Genomic DNA, 25,664 nt, shown 5'->3' on the forward strand with positions numbered 1-25,664 from the left:
GCCCCTAGTCACAACATTTTCATCAACCGATTGATGCATAATCTAGTTTTACATGTGATTCTGTTTAAAGACACCGTATTTAATGTATAGTTGATTCACTGACATTGGCCAGCGGCACTGTAACTCATTTTTAGGTATGGTCTGCATGTGTTCTGCATATGGTCTGCAAATGCCCATTGTGATGACTGAGTTTGCGGTTCCCAGTGAATTTTAGCAGGTACAGAATCTGCATATAATGAGGATGGACTATAGGTTTCCAGCTGCTGCCTATAACCATTTGTTGGGCCCCAATAGCTAAAGAATGCTGTCTTGAACTTCAGTCCTTCCTGTTAACACACTCTTCCAGTCCCAGCCTCCTGGGCCATTCACCTAACCATGAATGTGACTCGTGTTCTGTACATCTGAGGGCATTAATACATGCTGTTGTTCTGATGGAGCCTCACATTTACTTGTGCGTGTCATGGAACATTCCAGAACTTCTCAGCATTAGAAAAGTAGAAGGTGTTCTCAGGCTTTGCTGTCCTTAATTAAGATATGGTCGCTGTAATAGTTACTGTTCATTGTCCCAGCCTGGCTTAATCATTAGGTGAAATCTCCTATATTCTTAAAATCAATGATCTACAGTGTAAACTCTACACCTTCTTCTTATCCTGGAAACCATTCTATTTTTTTTTTTTTTCTCCAGGAATCCCACCTCCTTTCCCTGCAGGGGTCAAAGAATTCAAGAGCTCACTCACCAGTCAAGGTCACCAGGGTAGAGAGAAGACCAAAACAGCTTTCCTGTTCTCCAGCCAGCCCAGCCTCTGTTGCTGTGGTCATTGGCCTGCCATGTGGTTTTTAAGTTCCCAGCTCACTGGCCACCAGCCCCTTGACTTTGTTCCTTCCCATATGTTTGCAGCAAATCAGACTTACTCCTCAATTAACCTTAGGCAGGGCCTCCCCTCTCCGGGTCTGGTCCCTCAGTGCAGACACACTTGGCATTGGACATGGCCTGGGATATGTGCCCCCGCCTTGCTCTGCAGACTACAGCTCAAGAACCCCAGATACCATGACCCTACAGCACAGCCTGAGCTCCCTCTCAGTTGTAGCTTAGCTGGCCACGTTAACGCCCGAGCATAAAGCCAGTGCTTCTCTCAGGCTCGTGCAGAGGACAGCGAGACTCGGTCTGAAATGCTTTCTATCCTGGGGTCAGCTTTGTCTCAGAGATCTTCATCTAACTCACCACACACATGACACCCCTTCTCAATCATCCTCAAACGCAGCCTGCCCTCAAAACCCCACCCAGTTGCATATCTTCTAAATATTACGAAAAAGGAACTTGGGTGTGACACAAACATTCCTATGTCAGACTATACCGCCGAGGCACCAGACTTCGATAAATGTAGGGAATAAAGTCACCTTGAGAAAAAAAAGAAGAAAGATCTAACTGTCCACACTCAATGAGATGGGTCTCTGCATCCCAAGGGCTGAGCTGGCCTCAGTTGTTTGCCCGTGTTGCTAGGTTAATCCTCATGAGATCGAATGTAGCAGAATCAGAGTAGCGTGAATGATCCATTTCATGAAGCACTGCCTGCATCTTAGCATCAGCTTTTGCAACGACCCCCCAAAAATAAATGACTTGGACTTGCTGTGTGCTTGCAGAATGTAGGGATGGCCCAACGAAGCCATAATTTTCCCTTCTTTTCAGCCTCTGCAGAAAATATATCGTTTTCCTCTTTGGTTGATTTCCTGAGGATTTCGTATTGGTGGGAATTGATTTTCTTTTTTTCATCGTTATCAATTGATGCTCTGTTCTCAGATCACTGAGCATTAGCAATGTTCCAATCCCATTTACAGAAAACTGTACAAAATTAAATTTGGAGGGTGAGGGACAACACATAGAAAGAATTCTAAAGCACGTTAGCACTTCTGCCTTAAAAAATGAGAATTGCAGTAATTTATAACATAATTCTGCTTAAGGTTTTATTACGTGATGACTTTGAGATTTCCTTTTTCAGAATTTATAACTGAACTGAACTTTAAAACAGTCAAAGGCATCAGAGAATAAAAGCAGAAGACACTCCTTGATATAAATACATGCACATATCCATGGGATCCTTCAGGGGGGAAAAGGGCAAATCCACGCATCAGTGATTACTCTCAACTTGGTCATCCACTCATTTGCATGACTTTCAGATATAATCGCCTGCTTGTAATATTCCACCTGGCTTCCTGCTCCAGAATATTATACTTCCTCTCTCCCTGGCCAAAGTGGTTTGACTTTATTCCCATTTGACTTCTTCATCGTAGACGTCTCCTTAAGAGCTACTTTCCAAATTAACATGAAGAATTGTCACACAATGTCATTCTAGAAATAACTGGAACCATCATGGAAATCAAAAGGGATCATTTTGTAGCATTCTCCAACATATTTTGTTAGTATTCTTATTTATACCTCATTTTTCTCCCAGAGAGTGTTTGAGACATCTCATTATTATGCATATAATGAAATACAATTATTTTAAAGTTAGATTAAAAAAAAACAGCAAGAATAATAGGAGGGGTGGGGGAATGATAGGAAGGACAAAGTCTGTGTATCTGCATTAGCCCACTTGTATCATAAGTGTGTGTAATCAACAGTGAGGAAATCTCATCGGCATTCAAGTTTTGATGTCCTTCTTGCTCAGTTTATGAGTCAGGCTCTGGTGGCTCTGCTCAGCATGTCTCTCATTCTTCCCCTGTGACCCAGGGCCAGTTGGTGCATACTCTTCTCACTATGATGACAGAAGCACAGGAAGGCAAATGGAAACACTCGATAACTTTCAGGCATCAGAGTTGGCAGTTATCACTTTTATTTTCCAAATCTTACATAAGTTCTTTTCATGGGCAAACTCTAAACCAAAACTGCATAAGGGAAGGGATTCTGGGAAATGTAGTTTCCAGGCTTAACACACTTGCTAGTGATGATGGTGGTGGTTATGGTTGTAGTGGTGGTGATGATAGTAATGGTAGTGGTGGTAGTGGTTATGGTTGTTGTGGTGGTGATGGCGGTGGTGACAATGTGGTTGCTGGTGGTGATGACAGTAGTAATGGTTGTGGTGGTGATGGAGGTGGCAATAATGGCAGTAATGATAGTGATGGTGGTGGTGGTAAGCTAACAATAAATAATCTGGCACAATATGCAAAATGTCCAATTCTTGGCCACTTTTTTAGAGATGAGCTGAAAACTTCCCTTTACAATTTTTAGAAATCAATGCAAAGGGAAAAACATCAGTTACATGATCAAAGAGACCATTAGATTCGCCTTAGGGTTGAGTTGTTTATAACTCATTATGGAGCAGGTCCTTTCATCTGATGTTTAATAGCCTTCCATTTTGAATCACTCTTATATTTTATATGATAATTCCACTGTTTTTTTTCCCCTTGTTCTTTCTTTCTCATTATTTCACTCATATTTTTCATCTCTATCTTTGGGGGAGATTTTCCTGAGTTCACATTTAATTCTTTATTCTCTAAAGGTGTTTTTGCCTTACAATTCTTTCTTAATTTTTAAAAAAATTTTATTGATTTTTTTACAGAGAGGAAGAGAGAGGGATAGTTAGAAACATCGATGAGAGAGAATCATTGATCAGCTGCCTCCTGCACCACTCCTACTGGGGATGTGCCCGCAACCAAGGTACATGCCCTTGATCATAATCGAACCCGGGGCCTTTTGGTCCACAGGCCGATGCTCTATCCACTGAGCCAAACCAGTCCTGGCATACAATTCTTTCATTTTCATATCATCTTGTTCTTGATTTATGAACTAAAAACCTTAAGTCTCTGTATTAGTTGGAGTAATGCTCTTTCCACATTTCTTCTGGTATCTATCTCATCTGTTTCTTTATCCAGGCTTTTCTCATTGGAGAGTCTAGATCTCCTCCTCTGCCTCGTGATGCTGGGTTTCCTCTTTGTGTTTGAACCTGTGTTGGTCCTTCCTGCTGCCGAGTTTATATGGTCATGGCTGTGTTCAATTATGTTAGGATACAGGACTCAGGGTTTTCACCTGGAATACCTAAGGCTGCCTATTCTGTGGGTGGGGCCCAGGGGTGCTAAGTGGCGTACCTGCCACCTCTCGGAACCTCAGCAACCCCACTGCATCCCTTTTCCATGTTCCAGGGAGTGGCTTCCCCCACAGAGTTTCTTAACCAACACTTTTTCAGCTGACTAGTAGTGTCTGCACTCTCCATTGAATAATTCATAATTTCTCTGCTTGCCTTGACCAACTTCATTGTATATTCATAATAGGGCTAAGTGGACTAAAAATGAATATATATTATAGTATTTTTGATATTTGGAAAAGTTACTTCCCCCATAGGATTTCTTTTTCTAAATATTTATAAAATTTATTCTTATTACTTTATTCTTCCAAATGAACTTGGGAATTATTTTGGCAAGTTTCTCCAAAAGTAGTTTTAAAACTTTTTTGGAATTATTTTAATCATGTAAGCTTGGAAAATTTTGTCATAACAAAATGGTTTAATGGTCTTTTCATCCAGGACATATTATGTAACATATTATGCAACATATTGTTGTTGTAGATTTATTGCTGTGTAATAATAACAATAATATTTATATTAATAATTATTATGTTTTCTAAGTAGTTATAGGGAATATAAAGACTTGATTTTTATTACTTTCATATTCAACCACTAAATATTATCAACAATCCACATATTATTTTGATTGATAATGTGGGGGTAAACATATAATCATATTAGCTGGAAATAAAAATACCCTCATCTTCCTCATATCAAGTGTATATTCCTTCTTTTTGTCCTGTGTCCAGAGCCTCCAAGATAACATCATAACACACTGGTGGTAATTTCTAACTTCTAATCCTGTCTCACTGTGGTTTCTCCATTTATTCCTTGATTACACTTGGCAGAGGTATTTATCATCTTTGTAAGTGAATTGATTTTTGTTTTACTTGTTACAATTTTTGTAATTTATTGATTTCTGCTTTTATCTATGATGTGTTCTTTCTAATTACCTACATTGAACTATTATATATACATTTTTAAAAAATTTGGTAATGAAAAAAACCAGGGTTAAAAGTTGACCTCTCCTGCCTGAGCCAGGCATGGCTCAGTTGGTTGGAAAACATCCTGTGCACCAAAAAGGTTTCAGGTTTGATTCCTGGACAAAGCACATACCCAGGTTTTGGGTTTGAGCTCTAGCCTGGGTTCATAAGGGAGGCAACTGATTGATGCTTCTCACCTCTCTCTCTCTCCCTCTCCCTCTCTCTCTCTCTCTCTCTCTCTCTCTCTCTCTCTCTCTCTCTCTCAATTAAAAATCAACCTCTTTAGATATCTCTGATTACCTTATATATATAGTGTCTTTGTTTTTATGGTTTTAAAAAATAATTTAAAATAATATTTGGTGGCTTACTTATTATTTGGGAGTGTTTTTATTTTATTTGCAGTATCCAAATGATTGAATATTCTTTTTAAATATTTATTATAATACTAGAGGCCCAGTGCACAAATTCATGCATGGGTGGGATCTGGCCGGCCCACCCCCATAGGGACTGATAGGGCAGGGGGAGAGGGGCCACAAGAGGTTGGCCGCTGGCCCCATCCCCGATCGGGATGGGGGGAGAGCAATCGGGAATGGGGCCGGCCAGGGGGAGGGGCTGTGGGCAGTTGGGGCGGACAGATCCGGTTGGCTGCCTCAGTGTGTGTCACTGCGTCATTCTGGTCTCTGGGCTTTTATATATAGATTTAAATTTTAGAAGATTGTGTCAGCAACTAATATTTTTCTTTGAAGCCATCTATAAAGCCAAATTCTTGCAACTTTGGTCATTGCTCCCCAGACACTTGAAAACAAGAAGTCCCATTGGAGTGAGCGTGACCTTTATGAAGTCTTACTAAGGCCATCACAATAAGTCTGAATAATGGCTCCTAATTCCTGGAACCTGAGACTGTTACTTTACATACACACACACACACACACACAAAAGATTCCAATGGGTAGAAGGAACAGTGAAGTATCCATAGCCTTGTCCCTAGGGAAAGGGGTGGCCTGTTCCCGGCCACCATGAAATGATAAATGCCCTTCCCTGTCCAAAGCTCACACAGGCCCATAGTTCACACAGCACAGGGCCATGGGTGGTGTCCTCAACAAGGAAATAGAGAGCCTTCGATTAGGAGTCTTTGGGTTGATATGCAATGCAAACCGGAATCCTCTGCACCTCGGCCTACGGGCATTGGGATGGCCAGTAATGAGCTGCGACATCCCCATTGTCCCCTGGGCAGTGGCAAGCCCTGCACGCTGCCTGGCAGTCATGCCTGCAGCAGTACAAGCTCGGGCAGGTTCCTGGACTTGTCCCAGTTTCTGTTTCCATAAAGTTAAGATAATTGGGCCTCTGTCATGGGGAGACAGAGGATTACATAAAATAGCGAATGTAAGGCACCTGACGCAGAGAGTGCTCAGAAAGGGGACTGCTCCCCATCACCCAACCCTAGGTCACAGCAAAGGCGACTGACCTTCAGTAGATCAAATAGGCTAGCCGCAGCTGCACTTGGAATCTGTACACCTTTGACCAGGAAACCCAAGATGAGAGAGTGTTTGAATTGGCTCATGCAAAAAAAAACAATATTTGCTCGAGGTTGGCTCCTGCCTTATGAATTTTTAAGCTCCCATAAATCACACTGTAAAAATGGACAAAGGCTGAATTTCCTGTGCCAGGACCAAAATAGAAGCTGCTGTGTCTCTTAAACAATTGTGATTATCTTTCCATAACCCAGTAATGCCGAGATGAAGAGCGGAGCTGTTTCTCTCTGGCGCCTGAACTGCAGTGTAAAATAAATGGGAGCAGCCCAACGTCTCAGCATTGTGCCTCTGTCTCTCACTTGCAAAGACCAGGCTGCGCAAAGGCCATGGAGTGCCTGGGGCAGAATTCTGCTTCCTGGATCTCCTTGCGCTTCCCTGCAGCTTGTCGTCATCAGGTCCCCACCAGTAAGAGATCGATGGAGAGCCCCAGGGGAATTGGCCCAGCATCTAGAGTGAGTCCCTCTGAAATAGCTTTATACTGAAAATTACCACTTACAAAGATCTACGAGGCAGAATCTGTAACTGCAGAGCACCGTATCTTATTTTTATTTTAAATCTTTATTGTTGAAAGTATTACATATGTTTCTTTACCCTCTCCCCCCCATTGACCTCTCCCTCTCTTAGGCCTTCACCCTTAGTCTGCGTCTATGAGTTATGCATATACACAAATGAGTTCATTGGTTGAACTCTTCCCCCACATTCCTACCTTCCCTCTGAGGTTTGACAGTCTGTTCAATGTTTCTATGTCTCTGGGTCTATTTTTGTTCATCAGTTTATGTTGTTCACTAGATTTCACATGTAAGTGAGATCATGTGATATTTATCTTTGTCCCGAATGGCTTATTTCGCTTAGCTCAATGCTCTCCAGGTCCATCCATGCTGTTGCAAATGATAGTTCTTTCTTTTTTACAGCTGCATAGTATTCCATTGTGTAGATGTACCACAATTTTTTAATCCATTCATCTGTTAATGGGCACTTAGGCTGTTTCCAAATCTTAGCTATTGTAAATTATGCTGCTATGAACATAGGAGTGCATATATCCTTTCTGATTGGTGTTTCTGAATTCTTGGTATATACACTACTGCTATAAGTTTTAGGCACAGGCTTCATACATATTCATACAATATAATCACATCACATTTATTTATATTCAAGAAAATTGAGCTTCCTTATGAAAGCACAGGCCACAAAGAATTCAGTTTCTATTAAGGAAAAAGAAAAAAAAGGTTTTCTGCTTCATCTCAAATTGCTTTGGCTGTGATTAGATTTCAGTGTGAAAAATTGGGGCAGCATGTTTGGGTGAGATAGAAACAGGAAAATGCAGAGCCACCGGGAACCAAGTAGCAGTGAGACAATCATTAAATGCCCCCAACCCTGAGGCTCCCGAATAGCAAGGGATGGGGGAGTAGGTGATACCCAGGGGGCTGACCAGACCTTTTCCCACCTCTCTCTGTGGTCTCAGCACACAGGGACCTGGGAACCAGACAGCAGTATACCAGGGGATGAGGTCTGTTCCCCGATCTCATCTGTGTGGCCATATTCGTTTGGCCCTAGAAGAATGCTAGGTGGCGCTATTCATGGAAAATGAGAGTCATTTCTTCCATCACTCATCACCTTCCTTCTTGTCCTCCCCTTTGGGACCTTAATAAGTGCAGTCAATGCATGTGACAATTAAACATTCCTTTGTGCATTGTTTATTGTCTGTCCTCACTAGAGTGCAAACCCCACTGGGGAGGAGCTGGGACTGTCGTATTCATGTGTATGTCCCCCAAACCAAGCTTGGCCCACCGTTCATCGGCTGAATGAATCCACCTTCAGACAAACACCTGTGTCTGCATACAATCATGTAAGTCACATGTGTCAAACACAAGGCCCGCGGGCCAAATCCGTCCCGCCAGGCCTTGCAATGTGGCCCGCACCTCACTGTCATCACTGCACTCCGCTGTGTTTCCATCACAATGACAGTTTATGACTGTTCAGTAAACCATTCGGCCCGCGATTTAGGCTGGATTTTAGATTTTGGCCCCTTCTCTGATTGAGTTCGACACCCCTAATGTAAGTCTTTGCAAGATGGATGGCTGGACACACCAGCAACCAGCCCACTCTTACTCTCACTCTCACTCTCCTCATGGGCCCCATCTATAATAATCTATAACAATAAAAGCATAATACTCTTTTCCCCCCTAATAAAGCCTCTCAAGAAATTCAGGCTTCTAGTGTTAGCTGGTTTGGCTCAGCAGATAGAGTGTCGGACCACGGACTGAAGGGTCTCAGGTTCAGTTCCAGTCAAGGGCACGTGCCTCGGTTGCAGTCTCAATCCTCAACCCCAGTCGGGGCACATGTAGGAGGTAACATTGATATGTCTCTCTCACATCAATGTTTCTCTCTGTCTCCCCCTCTCTTCCACTTTTTCTAGAAATCAATGGAAAAACAACCTCAGCTGAGGAATAACAAACAAAAGAAATTGTCTTCTAGTAGAATTATTTAGTTTATTATGTTCATCACAAGTGGCTTTGCTTGGCTTCCACTAAAGCCTCCTTTCCAATGGTGTTGACAAGTCACCCAGTTTGGAAAGGTCATTAGGCTGGGCAGGGAAGCAGGAAGAGATGAGTGCTTAGGCTAAAGAGTGCACTTAAATTAAAGGGGCAGGAATGGTGGTGCTCCTATAGCTGGGTACCTCCACATTCACCAAAACCGCCCTCTCCAACATCTATGTAGCCGGAGACTGAAGATTTGAACACGTGCACAGGTAATCTCCAGAGGCCTCGCCTCAGAGCCCTGCTGTGGGCAAGCGTGGGCCTCCTGAGTCAGCAGGACCAAAGGGCATCAGCGGAGGCACAGAAAGACGGAGTTCAGACGAAGGGCACGATTCTGATGCCTTAGAACACATGTGTCAAACACAAGGCCCGCGGGCCAAATCCGTCCCGCCAGGCCTTGCAATGTGGCCCGCACCTCGCTGTCATCACTGCACTCCGCTGCGTTTCCATCACAATGACAGTTTATGACTGTTCAGTAAACCATTCGGCCCGCGATTTAGGCTGGATTTTAGATTTTGGCCCCTTCTCTGATTGAGTTCGACACCCCTACCTTAGAACAAAGGTGCCCTGAAACGTGGATTTGCTGCAAGGAACAAAGAATTACCTCCAAAGTGGATTTGTTTGTTTTTAATTTTACTCTCGGTGTGATCAGAGAGACAAGGCCGTTCTGGAAACGTCATCCAGAGGTCAGTGAAAATTGCTTGCGGTGGAAAAGCTAATACCAAATTTTAAAACACAATGAAAGAGTTTAATAAGGTGCCCAGCTTACAAAAATAAATCTATATAAAAAAAATCAATGGCTTTATTTTGCACCAATTATAACACGGCAGAAGAAGTAACGGGAGAAAAAAGATTCCACACACAGTGGTAACAATACATGTGACGTGCCCAGGAACCATTCTCACAAGGTGAGTGGAGGCCCTAGACCAGTGTTTCCCAAACTTCTCTCATGATGAGAATCACCTGGTGGAGTTGTTAAAATACAGATTCCTGAATCCCAACTAAGAAGTGCTAAACTAAGACAGAGCACTAATTAAGTATACAATTTTACTTATATGTTCCCAAAAATTCTAGTTTAGCACTTCTTAGTTGGGATTCAGGAATCTGTATTTTAACAACTCCACCAGGTGATTCTCATCATGAGAGAAGTTTGGGAAACACTGCCCTAGACAAAAGCTTTAAAGTGTTCTTGCAGACTAAGATGGCCCATGTTTCTTAAAGGGAGCAAGTGAGATTATGTGGTCATTATCTTTCTCTGCCTGGCTTATTTCACTTAGCATAATGCTCTCCAGCTCCATCCAGGACACAGACAGCAGGGGGGTAAGGGCATGAATGGGGAGATTGGGGAGTAATGGGGGAATAAGGACACATATGTAATACCACAATCAATCAGTCAATCAATCAATCAATCAATGGAGCAAGTGAGGTTGTCATCTGAATCTCGTGTTGTAACTCCCAGGATCCTCCATTCATTTGCTCTGGTGTCTGAATTCTCCTGATGGCAGAGTCTCTGTTTCAGTGTCTAAGCTGCATGTCCAGCATGGAACCAGGCTGTCAAATGTTCAAAGGCAGCAAGAACTGAATGGCTACATAGGATCTGCACGTTCCAGAGAGGAAGCTGAGGACAGTATTTAGAACAGCACAGTATACAATTGTGTGGGTCCCTGGATACAGTACCTCAGGGAACATGGGGTTTCTGCAGCCAAGTACTGCTGGATGGGATAGAAAGAGTTCTGACTTCAAAGTTACCGATTCAGTTAAACAGGATCGCATTGAAAAAGTCCAAAAGGAAATGTGAATAAATAATTTGCTGTTACATGTCAAGTGACATGTTTATTTCTAACTTAATAAAAGTTAGAAGCTAAAATTATCTCAAGCACAAAACAGCTGAGTTTAGAGAGGGTTTTATTAATTAAGCAAGTAAACACTTCACAGACACTTTGCCTTTGGCTAAAAGAAACCCCTGCTCAGGAGCGTGCTGGAGCGGGAGGAAGGAAAAGTGCCATTTCCCTGCAAGCAGAGCGTGGGGGCAGGAAACACTGAGTCCCGGCATCCACTCTGCCATTTTCTAGTCGGCCAGCGTTCTGTCTGCACACAGACCTCGTCTGGCTGTGAGAGAGCCCGGACACTGCATGCTTCCGTCTGTGGCAACAAAGACCGTTACTTCTCCAAGCCTCCTGCTTTGGAGGAAGGCAGGGCTTTTTGGGGAAGAGCATTGTGCTCCTCAAAATGTGGATCCCCAAGAATTGGTGCACAACTAGCCTCACCTTCGTAAAAATAAGTATATACAGGCCAAGGGACAAAAAACAACTCTGATTTAAGTGGAAAGGAAAAATTAACAGCTCACAAACTCCTGGGAGAGGGAAGTCAGCTGCACTGCCTTCAGATTCTCTCTCTCTCTTTCTCTCAACAACAACAACAACAACAACAAAGAAAAGAAAACACACACACACACACACACACACACACACACGCACACACACTGTGTCTCTCTCTAAGCTGGCCTCATTCCCTCTGGTCAGAAGGCCCTGAAAGTCTGTCGCCCACCCCTGAGTGCCCTGTCTGGCATAGGCCTTGCAGCCTCCCCACCTCCTGACCGCACAAGACAGATTTCCCCCCAGTTTCACTTTTTAAAATCACGGGAAAGGACTCTGACTGAGCAGCTGAGGTCACGAGCCATCGCTAGACTGACATATATCAGCCCTCTTTTTCTTTACCATCTGCCCACAGTTAGCAGCTAGAAAAATAAATCACCATTGTCTTAAAGGAGCTGAGCGGACAGCAGGCTGGAAAGCTATGACTGAAAGCTTTATTGAATGATCTTTGTCCCATCACACAAGCTACCAGGCCTATCTCCTTCCCCAGCCTTAGATGGCCTCTAGCCTTTCAGTTTATCGGATTAAGTCCCAGCTCAGTATGAGTGTGTCTTGAAAATGTTCTAATATATAATCAGCATTCAATAAATATTAGTTCACTCCTTTCCTCTCCCTCCAGCTAAACGAACCCATTCCTAAAATAGGTCTCATATTGTCAAGCCCTATGAGCTACTATGTTCATTTAATCAAATGTTCATTTATTTGAGATGTTTATTGAGTCTGTGTAGAGTCATAGAATATGAAGACAAACAGTTCACTCTCTTCACCAAAGACCGTGTGTTGTCCCCAAGTGCAAAGTAAACAATACAGGCAAATAAAGGACATGACATGACAGGGTGATTAATACTGTGGGGCAAGGGACACAAAGAGGGGTGGCTTCCAGCCTGGACGGAAGAGCTTATAAACATCCATCCACCTCCTGAGAAGTAAAACAGCAATGGAAAAGAATATCTATTTGGAGGCTTTAAGACCTACCCAGATAGCCAGGACTCCAAGAGCCAAGATCCCACAGAGAAGGGAACTCATGCAAGGGAGCCTGGCATTGATTGCTACTTGCTTTCAATGCATTCATTGGTTCCCAAGAAGAGGTACTGAGAGGCTGAGCTGAGAGAGAGAAAGAGAGAGAGAGAGAGAGAGAGAGAGAGAGAGAGAGAGAGAGAGAGAGAGAGAGAGAGAGAAAACTAAAAGTTTCTTGTCGTTTCATGAGTTCAAAGAATCAAAAGTTGTTGCTCAGAGACCACTGGCTCAGCCAGGACTAAAGTGCTCAAGACCACAGAGAAAAATAAACACAAACTCTGGACTCCAACTATCTCAGCCACTTTCCCGGTGGAGACATTGGCCATCTGTAAAAGGCATGGATGAAGAGAGGAGGGAAAAGTAGCAGCCAAGGGAATGAGGAGCCACACAGAGCTTTTGCACCATCACTGACCCCCCGGGGAGACTGAAAAAGTGCAATCCTGGCCTGACAAGGAAGAGCTGTCCTGTTCAAGAGCCCAGGCATTGAACTGGGAGACCTGAAGAACCTCATCCTACAATGGTGTTTCTCAAAGTGTGCTCCATGGCTCCTTGGGGGTTCCAGAAACCTCTTAGGAGGTTCAAGAGGTCACAACTCTTTTCAAGTAACACTAAGATGTCATTTGCCTTGGTTGCTATGTTGACATTTGCTTAAGGTGGTGGGTACCTTTCACAAATCAAACCAAGGACATCAAGGCACACTAAATGTTATTGTATCCATCACCGGGAGGCACCTGCAGAAAAGACACAAACAAAACTAGTTTCTTACCTAAGACAGTCCTTGGCAAAGCAGTAAAAATGATTAATTTTATTACACTTCAGATCTTGATTAGATATCGTTTTGATATTCTGACTAAAATATGGAAAGCACACATAAAACACTCCTGAAAAAATACCGGCAAACCTCGGTTTAGTATGCTTTAATGATACTGCAATTTTTACAGATGGAAGATTTGAGGTGACCCTGTATGAAGCAAGTCTATCAGCAGAATTTTTCCAACAGTCTTACATGATGGTGAGCATTCTAAGCAATAAATTGTTTTGAAATTAGGGAATATACAGTCTTCTGGACATAATGCTATTGCACCCTTCCTAGGCTACAGTATAGTGTAAACATGACATTTGTGTGCAGCGAGAAACCAAAAAATTGGGTGATTTGCTTTATTGTGATATTTATTTATTGCAGAGGTCTGGAACCCAACTGTAATATCTCTGAGATCAGCCTCTACAATGGTTTTCTTGAGAAAAAATAATTGTGTGATTTTATTTATTTATTTATTTATTTATTTATTTATTTGAGAGGGGGAGGAGGGGTTGCCAGCTGAACTAGCCTCATTTTTCACAGAACATTATTATCATTTGAAAGAACAACTGACAAACTATGGTTATTCAGAGTTAAATTGGCAGATAGCTTCTCAAAAATTTACGAAAGGAACCTATCTTTTCAAGGAAAAATGTTGACAGTATATATTGCCAATGATAAAACTATTGTTGAAGTGAAAATCAGAATTTTCAAAAACTTAACTCTATCACTATAAGCTTGGTAGCTACCTGATGCTTAAAGACTTTTCTGATAAGATTGGTAATGATATTAATAAATATGTTTTATATTGTATAATAAAATGTGTCAACATTTGGAAGATTTACATAAGTTAATGACTAATATTTTCCAAATGATCAATACATAACGTTCCACATTTACACATGAATAAAAGATTCACTCATTTTGCAAGACAGAATAATGAATATTAATGTCACCAAATATAAAAAGTTCACTGATATGATTTCAGATTCCACATTGAATCCAGTCTTTAAGAAATTACCACTAGAGGTCTAGTTCAGAGTTTGTACTCATTAATAAAAGTTCCGTCAGATACATTTGGGAGGTTGATAAAAGTGTATCAAGTGTTTGCTCTGTTTATCAAAACCACCTGGCAAATCTATAGACACAAAACATAGATTGGTGGTATAATATTAAAAAATAACCACAATGACCTGAAAATAATATTAAAGTTCTCCTCTCTTTTCCAATTACACATCTGGGTGAAGCTAAGGCCAGCCCAGAAGCATACCCCCTTGGCTGACTCACAGTCAACCACAGGTGACCAAGAGAACTCAGCTGAACCAGGGCCAGAACCACCCAGCTGACCCAGAGACTAGTGAGCAATAATCAGTTGTTGCTTTAAGCTGCTAAGTGGAATAGTTTGATATTCAGAAACAGTTAACTGATTAAAAAACCCCCAGCAGAGACTTTACATAAAGCACAATAAAAATGGTGTCCCCTATGGTTTACACACACACACACACACACACACACACACACACACAAACACACACTGAGTGGCCAGATTCTGATCTCTGAACACGTAATAATCTGACCACTCAGTGTATAGCATCTATAGACAAGAGAGACAAAGGAGAACAGGCTGGAAACCAGGGCTAGGAGAGATGGGCAGTTGGATGGCCTGCCTGCTGGTCAAATTCCTGGTCAAGGGAACAATTTACATATTAGCCTTTTATTATATAGGATATACACTGAGTGGCCAGATTATTATGTGTTCAGAGATCATAATAATCTGGCCACTCAGTGTAAAAGTTACCATTGATGTCCCAGCTTCCTTTGCAGCTGGGTGTGGCCATGTGACATAGTTCTGGCAAGTTTAAAAGTTGGCAACTTTTAATGGTAATGGAAGAATCATGCTGATTCTACTAAGGGCCAAATAGTAAATATTTTAGGCTTGCAGGCAGCCACACATGCTCTCTATCATAGTCACTCAACTCCGCCACATTAGCAAGAAAACAGGCATGGACGATATATAAACTAACGAGTGTGTCTATGTGCTAATAAAACTTTATTAACAAAAACAGGAAACAGGTTGGGTTTGGCCCATGGGCTATAGCTTGCCAACTACTATTGCATCAAACACACCTTGAGGTGATCTCCAGTGAGCCACACCTTATTAACCTACTTCCCTTCAGTGCACAGAGTCTGACTTGCTTTTTTTTTTTTAAGTTTTTTAAAATTTTTTTTATTACAGTGCACATACAATATTATTTGAGTTTCAGGTGTACAGCACAGTGATTAGACATTTATATACCTTATGAAGTGGTCATCCCAATTAGTCTGACTTGCTTCTTTTTTTTTTTTAAATCATTAGTGATATTTTATTTTATTTTATTTTATTATTTTTTTAAATAAATTTTTATTGTTCATATTATTACAAATGTTCCTTCCCCCCCCCCCCTCCATTGCTCTCCTCCACCAGGTTCCCACCCCACTCTCTGTCCTTTCCCCACCCCCCATTGTCCTCATCCATAGGTGCACAGTTTATGTTCAGTCTCTTCCCACATCCCCCTCTCCCCTTTTCCCCAAGAATCATCAGTCCACTCCCCTTACATACCTCTGATTCTATTATATTCAACAGTTAATATTGTTCATCAGATTTTTTTTTAATTTCCTTGGTTTTTAGATTCACTTGATAGTTATGTATTTGTTGTTCATAATTTTTATCTTTATTTACTTTCTCTTCTGAAAGAACCCCTTTCAGCAATTCATATAATTCTGGTTTGGTGTTGATGAACTCCTTTAGCTTTATTTTATTAGTGAAGCTCTTTATCTGACCTTCAATTCTGACTGATAGCTTTGCTGGATAGATTATCTTTGGCTGTAGGTTCTTACTATTCATCACCTTGAATATTTCTTGCCATTCCCGTCTGGCCTGCATGGTTTCTGTTGAGAAATCAGCTGACTGTCATATAGGTGCTCCTTTATAGGTAACTACCTGCTTTGCTCTTGCTTCTTTTAATATTCTCTCTTTGTCTTTTGCTCTTGGAATTTTAATTATTATGTGTCTTGGTGTGGTCCTCTTTGGATTCCTTTTGTTTGGAGTTCTGTGCACTTCCTGGACTTGTAAGTCTAATTCTTTCACCAGGTGGGGGAAGTTTTCTGTCACCATTTCTTTCAGTATGTTTTCGATATCTTGCTCTCTCTCATCTTCTGGGACCCCCATAATTCTGATGTTGGTTCGCTTGAAGATGTCCCAGAGGTTTCTTACATTATCTTCAATTTTCTGGATTCTCTTGCCTTCTAGCTTCTGTGGAGGAGTGTCTTCTGGCTCTTTATGTTCCAAATCTTTGACTTAATTCTTGTGATCTTCCATTCTGTTTTTAGGACTCTGTATAATATTTTTATTTCAGACAATGTATTCTTTATTTCTTGTTGATCCCTTATCATTTCTTATTGATTCCTTATTAATTCTAGTTGATCCCTTTTCATATCCTCATAGGTCTTATCGATCTTTTCTAGGAAATTCTTGAAAAACCTTATAAGCATAGATTTGAACTCTATATTCAGTCGCTTTTTGTCCTCAATTTCTTTCATTTCTGATCTATTTTGTCTCGGCATTTTCGCAGCTTCCCTGATGGGGCGGGGTTTCAGGGTGGAGCCTATAGCTTTGGCTTCCATTAGCCCCGCCCTATGCGGCTCCTGAGTCTCAGGGTCCTTCAGTACCCATTGCAAGCACCTCTGAGAGAAAGGTGCCCTCAATTTTTGCCTGCTACCAAACAGTCTAGGCTCTCCCCCAATGAGCCTGGTATTGGGGTTCAGTTCAGTTGGAAGTGGAGTTGGAGGTGGCCTTCAGAGCAGTCTGGAGCCCCTGTCTCCTTCCAGGCAGGGCAATCCCGCGGCACAGCCAACCATCCCTTCTCTGTGGGCAATGTGCATGCCTCCTGAACCTCCTTTCACCGCTCCCTCAGGGTTCCGCCTTACAGCCCAGCTCCCTCTGGTCCCCCCAGAGTCTGGCCTAGAATGAAGGTTCAGAGCAGTCGGAACTGGGGCCCAGCACAGTCAGAACTTTTATCTCCTTCCTGCTAGGGAACGCCAGGTAGGCACTCAGCCTTCCCTCCCTTTCTCTCCGGCTCTGTCCTCTTCGTGCACGCCACATGTCTCCATACCTTAGGCTTTTACAGCTCCTCCACTCTTCCTTCTGGTTTTCTCCTTGCTTCTCATTTTAGAATTTCCAGTCAATCAACTTTCCTGTAGTTCTGGGTAATGTCCATTTTATATTTTAGTTGTATTTTATTGAAATTGTTGTGTGCGGCTGCAGCTAGGTGTTTACCTGTGCAGCCATCTTGGATTCTTCCTGGTTAGCATATCATCCTGACTTGCTTCTTAATCACTAAAATATGGCAAAAATGAAAGGATTTTGCAAAAGTAATTAGGATTGCAAGTCAGTTGGTTCTGAGTTCATCAAAGGGGAGCTTATCCTGGGAGGTCCTGACCTAATCAAGTGAGCACCCTTCAAAGAGGCTCTTCTTTTGCTTATATATTTTCTCTGCTACTGGATTTGAAGAAGCAAACTGTTATGATTTCATAGCTGCAAGGAGATGAAGTCACCAAGAGTTCAGGGAGCTTGGAAACATATCCTTCCCCAGTTGAACTTCTGATGAGAATGCAGCCTGGTTAACATGTTGGTTGCCACTTTGTAGGACTCCACTTTGTAGAAGAACCCAGCTAAGCCACACCCAGAGTCCTCACCCACAGAAATGGTGAGATCATAAAAATAAATTGTTTGAAACCACTAAATTTGTGGTAATTTGTTATACAACCTAGAAAACTAATATGTCTATTGTGGAAAATCTGCTACAGTTTATGTAAGAAAAGGAGAAAGTAATAATATATATGCATATATGGTTAAATTTTTATAAAGAAACACTGGAAAGATAAACAGAAAGTTGACATGAATCTCCACAAGATAAGGGAGAAATGGGTGTGTCTGGAGGGGGGTGGGGAGCAAGACTTTTCAAGCCATTACCTTATATATTGTTTGAATACTGTACTCAAACCCCTAGATATAGTACCTCTTCAAAAGGTTAATTTTTTTCTGCTTTTCCATTCAGCAATCAAAGACTATTTTTCAGACCTGTACCTTTCATATTTCACAGTTACAATTTATGTTCATGGTATCCTTATGTTGATTCTTTTCTGTACCAAAATTACTATATAGCCTGTTCTGTTTCCTTCAGAATGTTTTGTTTCAACCTTAAATGGCTATCATCAAAAGAATTCTGGACTTTCTTCATTGTTATTTGCCCCAATAAGTGCTTGCTGAATCAATCATGAATGACTTGTGGTGTCTCTCATTTTGGGATTTCTGTCCATGCCAATCCTACCTGAACAATGGCTACAAACCCCTTCTGCAGGCCGGATTTCACTCTCCACTTGCAAGAAAGCTTCCCCACAGGGCAAGCTGCCTCGCTGCCTCCCTATCACCCACCTGCCTTGTCAGGAGATGTTGATGAAACACGGTGCCTAAAGCATTTCAAGCATCTTTCGGGAATCTGTTATGCAGAGAAGACAGAGTGATGGCAGCAGCAAAACACGGGCATCTGTTTTTCTCCGGCTCATTTTCTGAAAACAGCTTTTGGTTTTCCTGGCATGCTCGCTCTCAGCTGAGCCATCCTGTTGTAGTCACAGCTACAGGGACAGCGCTGAACAGCCTCCCCGCCCCATTCCTCTGCCCCAGGCCCAGCCCTGCCCTGACCAACACTCCTTTTAGGAGGAGCAGATACGCTGCTCTGCAGCCATTTGGGCTCTTCTTTTGCTGGGACTGACACCTTAGCAAGTGGACCTCTGTCCTGTTCTAAAGACAGATATCCAGAGACACGCCTTCCTACAATCAGGAACCTCTCTCTTTTACATTGTATTCTCTCGCATGGACTGGAGTCCAACCTCCCTGTTTAGAGAAGAGAAGGGAGGTAGGAGTTGAAGGCAGAGATAAAGGAAGGCAACTGGCAGGTCAAGCCAAACCACCAGGAACCCTGAAAGGAATCCTTGAGTGTCTATGTGAGTTGGGGGTCAGGGTAGGAAGAGAGGGACAGTGGATTGTGGTTAAGCCTCACAGTAAGTACCCTGTAAACTATTCACACTTATGCATACATATTACTTTGATAAACATGTAAATACACATTAACAATGAAAATCACCATGCTATCCCAAACATCAAAAACAACTTTACTTTTATAAAAGTAAAGAACAAAGTATGAAGTTAAAATCAACAAGAACAGAGAAATTAACATAAGACAGAATTTTTTACTCTCTTCTACCTAATTTTCTCCTTTGGTGAGTAGGATTTGTTGCCACTGATTCGTTTTTGCTTCTTTTATGTAAATCCTTAGACCATAATACAGATCTGAGGTCTTTACCTAAATCAAACCTATATCTTCCTCCATGCTGTGTCCATTCCCTGGCCTGGAGCCTGGTGTCTCGTGTCTCCTCAAGAACATTTGTTGATTTGAATTAACATTTGTTGATTTGAATTAAAGTGCCCTGACCCTTTTTGAGTCTGAGTTTCCTCGGATTTTCTCAGTGGTTCCTCAAGGACCGTCTCCATGAAAAACATTTCTCAACTTTCTGTAAAACTTTACAAAGATATTGGTTATTAACGTGCCTAATGTTCCTTTCAGGAGGATCCACAAGATAAAATTTCCCTTAAGTTTAAAATCCCCAGAGTCAGTCTCCTGAGGAAGTGGTATCTGGCAATAGAAATTTATCACCACACTGCTGCCTCCACTCCCCCGGGCAGGGCAGTCATTCGGGGCACCTTCAGCCACCAAGTGTCTACCAACCAGATCTGAAATATCATGGCTGACATGTACACATAAGGAACTATTTGACATTGAAATTGGAACTCAAAAGAACTGTTGGCCCAGAAAGGAACTCACTACAGACTGATTCATTTGCCTCTCAGCAAAACCATTATGGCTTGTTGCAGTTTAGGTTCTTACAAGGGTATTTCTTGGATCACATGATCTCACACATCTAGAGGAAATAATGAACAACATAAACTGATGAACAAAAACAGACCCAGAGAAAGAGAAGCAGCGATCAGACTCTCAAACCTCAGAAGGAAAGTAAGGGAGAGTGGGAGTAAGGGGAAGAGATCAACCAAAGGACTTCTGTGCATGCATATGGGCCTAGCCAGTGGGGGCATATGTAGGGAGGGGTTTGGGATGGGAATGGGGGGATAGGGACAATTATGTGAGACCATAATCAGTAAAATAAAAAAAATAATTAAAAAAATAAGAATTAAATAAAAAATTTAAAAAATGATAGAGACTCTAACTTTTTGTTGATGCTTATTCAGGAGATGGAGACAGACTAATTTCCTTCCTTTTCGAAGGTGTTGATTTTAACTAGATTAATAAAATATTCACCATGACAGTGTGAGATTTTAACATACTTCCCCTATAATTCACTGAAAAATAGCTGACTCCAGGATTGTGGCTGGAGAAATTTAAATACTAGAACTATCTTATTGTGCTAAACAATCTGGAAGTGCTCATCATTTAATCACAGGTGATGGGGCTTAAGTGGCTTCACTTTGCTAATTCCCCGAACACATGCAAAAGCACCTGCAAGTCTGTCCTGGAGGACCCACCTTCAGCCAGGTCTCAAAGAACTCCTACGGCACATAAAGTTCCAAGAACGGAGCTCAGCCTCCCTTTTCACAAAACACAAAAGCTAGCAGGGTGACATGACCCAGAGAAAGCAGAAACCTCCACAAACGGAGTCAGACTTGCAAAGATTCCAGCTGCCACATCATCTGACTTAGGGGATAAAATTAGTAGTTTCATAAATTCAAGGAAATGAAAGAAAGTAAAAGCTATGAATTAGGCACAAATAGCCATACAGACGAATAGTAAAATTTAAAAAGCAAAATTGAGCTTATATAAATAAAAATACAGTATTTCAATTAGACATAGCTGAAGAGAGAATGTGTGAGTTAAAAGACAGATCAGAAGAAATCCCCAGTGAAGACGAGACACTAAGAATTGGAAAAGAGAAGTTAGGAAGCATGGAGATGTAGTGAGAAGATTAACATGCAGGTAATCACCATGCTATGAAGAAAAGAGAAGAGATACTTACAGTATCTGGAAAGATAATAGCTGAATTGATTCTAAGCCAGGATGAATAAAAAGAAATCCACTCCTAACAAATTATAGCACAATTTTCTGCACACCAAAGACAGAGAAATAAAAGCCAATTACCTTCAAAGGGGTGACAAATTGTGGCGATGGCTGATTTTTCAACTGTAATAAAAAAGACAGTAGACGATATCTTCAATAAACCGGGAGAAAATAACAGTTGAATAAAACTTTATATCCCATGGGAGAAAACAAATGGCTTCCAAGAGCGAGGACAAAATAAGGTCATTTTCAGATAATGAAAAACTGAGAAAGTTTACTTCCAGCAAATGGTCACTGCAGGAAACTATAGTGAACCTCAGACAAAAGGAAAGCAATTGCATGTCTGTGTGAGATTTTTATAAGCATAAGCAAAGAGATTGGCAAAACATGGATGAATCTAAACAAAACTGACTACCTAAAATAATAATTTCTTGGGAGAGTAAATATTTTTAGAAGACAGAACTAATATGCATAATATGTCTTTTGGAAAGAGAATAATTATAGAGTTGAACTATTCTACTGCCCTTATAGTGTGTTTAAGATTTTGAAAGAGGAGCTATTTATATTGAAATTAATTTCCAGAGTAAAGATAATATGAGAGAAATAAGGTATATAACTAACAAACTAGAAGAGGGGAGAAATGAAAAAAGAAAAACTACTCAATAATAATTTCAATGAAAGGAGGGTAAAAACAGAAATATCAGGATAAAGCGAAAGCACAAATTAAGATGTCAGAAGTAAATCCAAATATATAATTTACTACAATTTTAAAATGGGATTTGATATGTCAGTTTTAAAGAAGAGAACAAATTATATTTCTAGAACAGACTGAATTTTTAAAAATTCAGCTATTTCTTTTCATAAGAGAAATGCTAAATTATATAGCTACAAAATAAAGTAAAATTTTGAAAATAAAAGATTGAAGAAGAGATACTTGGAAAATATTAATCAACAAATACACTATAGTATAACACTGTAGTATGTAATTGGCAGCAGATAAACTAAACCTTAACGCAAAAAGTGTTACTGGTAATTAGGTTACTGTTTAATTCTGCAAGTACAACTCACCAGGCAGACGCATTTATTAAGAGATCTTAAAAATAGAGAGAACAAAAACTGACAGACCTTCAAAAAGAAGTGAAAATATTCACCATCACGGGAGATTTTAACACACCTCTCCCATAATTAAGGGCCCAATTAGCAATGGTTGACCTCAGGCCTGTGGCAGGAGACCTAGAAGATAACAGTAACTGTCTGATTGTGCCCCAAGATATGGACGTGCTGAGTGAGGAAGTCATGTCAAAAGGACACAGGAGTCACTTTGAAGGGGCTCCCATTGGCCAAATCTGGGCCAATTTGAGCATCAGAAATAAATGATAGTAATGGATTAGAATTCTGAGTTAAATGGGAACACATTATACAATTTAGTTGGTAATTAATGAATAAACTAACTAGCAGAGGAGGAAGAAAACCTCTCTTACGGTAAAATGTTAACTGACAAATCCAAAAGAAATGATGGACTGAGAAAATCTCTGTGTGGCAGCCAAGGTAGTAATGATCACAGGTAGCGTACTTGGCACACACTGCACACTCAGTAGATGATGCCTCTTTATTTTCTCATTTAGTTATTTGGATGTCTGTTGTTTTTCCCAAATGGTTTTGGGGGGGAGGGGAATGGGTGTCTAAGGTGCCAATGTTTTCACTCCACCTGTTATACTGTTTTATAAACTATCACTAAGATGGCATTGGAAAAAGAAATGCTGTTCTGGACCGGACCAAATCAATGCAATTTGGTCATGCTGCTCAAAGAACTGGCCTTTGTCTTCTGGTTTGTTTGTTTATTTTTTAAAAATATATTTTATTGATTTTTCACAGAGAGGAAGAGAGAGGGACAGAGAATTACAATAGAAACATCGATGAGAGAGAAACATCGATCAGCTGCCTCCTGCACACCCTCTACCGAGGATGTGCCTGCATCTAAGGTACATACCCTTGACCAGAGTCGAACCTGGGGCCCTTCAGTCCACAGGCCGATGCTCTAGCCACTGAGCCAAACCAGTTTCAGCTTCTTGTTTGTTTTTATTCTTTATTTTATAAAGTATGTGTTCATTGGACATCAAATAAACACTCACCAACACTGCTCCTCCCTCCTTGGGCCAACCCACTAGGAACCACCCATGATGCATTTGCTGGTGCAGGAGCTGCCCATCCCCAGACCGTGTCCTGGAGTCTGATGGCCAGCCGTTGCTTCAGGGAAAGGAAGCAGCCCAGGACAGGGTGGGAAGGAGACAACCCCTTCACCCTCCTCGCTTTCACCTCTTTGGAAGTTTATACCAGCTGCCTCTCAACTCTTTATTTAAAATAAGTACAATAAATAAATAAATAAATAAATAAATAAATAAATAAATAAATAAAATGAGTACAACTAATTTTTAAAGACTTAAGCTCTTCATTTAACTACACCCTAATCCTGACAACTCTGAGAACACCTTCGCCACCCACCAGTTTGAGTCATTAGCTGGGAGATCATACTTCATCTCTATCCAAACTTGAGCAAATGTAAAATTTTTTAAATTTTTACTGAGTTGGCAGGCAATAAAAATAAAAAAGTGAAACATAAGCACCAAATGTTAACATACATCTAAAAAAAACAACAAAAAAGATGACATATTCTCTGGAGGGTGAGTGAGTGTGGAACAGTGCGAGGAACACCAGGCAAGTGAAGATGCTAAGGCCGAAGCCCAAGGGCCAATCAAGATATTGTCTTCTTCGCCAATCTGACATAAATCTACAAATATTAGATTTTTGGAATGGTTTCTGGTTGCAGAAGGATCTCAGTATAATAACACAGTATGTGGCTCTAATTAAGATACTCTCTAATTAGCTCATAGTCTTGTCAGGACTTGAAACAGGACAAGGTGCAACGGGAATGGAGCACGGTGCCCACCCGTGTCTGTGAAGTCTGCAATCAGCAAACTAACCAGATGGAAGGCCTCCAAACAGCACCAGCACCACCTTCTCCTTCTGACTACAAAGGAAAGCTTGAAAAGAGAGCAAGAAGCGAGACACCAGGAGAAGGACAGAGCTGCTCAAAGCAAAGGAACTTCTGTCTCTTTGAGATCTTGGGGGACAATCCCATAATCAGTGGAGCCAGTGTCAGGCACAAATGCTCAACTGACAAGAGAATCCGCAGAGCACATCAACCTGGAGACGACACCCAAAACAGGAGCACAGGAGCGGCTCACCATGACCATAGTCCATAGGAGGGAAGACCACACTCTTACTGCGGAGGCAAGACCAGCCTCCCAGATGCCTTGACCTGCATCCAGGGCTTAAAAGGGAGCCCAGACAAGCCCTCCCACCTGAGCTGCTAACTTCTTCATGTCTTGCTGAGTTCTTGGGTTAGCATAGTAACTTGTCACCCTGCTTCTACCCTCGCCCCTCCAGTGCTCTCATCACAGCTCCGGAGGGTCCCTTTAAAATCTCAATCCCATCACATCCCTCCTCTGCACCTCACCCTGCATGGCTCCCATTTTCCTTAGAGGAAAGTGAAGTCTTTAGGTCTTTTCGCCAGCTTCACAAAGCCCTGCGTGATCTGACTCCCTCCCCGCCAGCCTCACCTTCTATGTCCCCACCGTCACTTCGCTCCAGCCACAGCAGCCTCCCCGCTGTCCCCTGCCACCTGCCGCTGACAAGCCCGGCAGCACCCGCCGTGAGGTCTCTTGCTGGATGTTCCCTCCACCTGGAACGCTCTTCCCCAAAGCGGCTCTGTCCTTCATCTTTTTCATGTCTTTGCTCAGATGCCACCTTTTTAATCATGTCAACCTGCCCACCCAGAACAAGGTTGCCCCCTCCAGCCAACCTTTGCACCCTTAATCTCCTTAGTCTTAATCTATTTTTTCTGCCTTCTGGAAATCTTTCACTTTCAACTATTCTATATATCTTCCATATTTATTGGGATTGGTGTGAGTGAATGTGTGGTGTGTGTGTGTGCACGCGCACACACGCGCGCACGCCATTGCTCAAATACAAGTTCTCCAAGAGCAGGGAAATTTGCTTATTCTAATGATGGGCTCCTATACTTGACCCAGGCCTGAACTGAAGAGAAAAGTTGGTAAATATTTGGTGATTTATAGATAGGAATGGTGATAGACCAGGAAATGTCAGTTTTCATGACTTTTACTCCCTCAAAGTTTGC

The sequence above is a fragment of the Pipistrellus kuhlii genome, unplaced genomic scaffold (assembly GCF_014108245.1).
Source record: "Pipistrellus kuhlii isolate mPipKuh1 unplaced genomic scaffold, mPipKuh1.p scaffold_m20_p_7, whole genome shotgun sequence".
Taxonomy (NCBI): Eukaryota; Metazoa; Chordata; class Mammalia; order Chiroptera; family Vespertilionidae; genus Pipistrellus; species Pipistrellus kuhlii.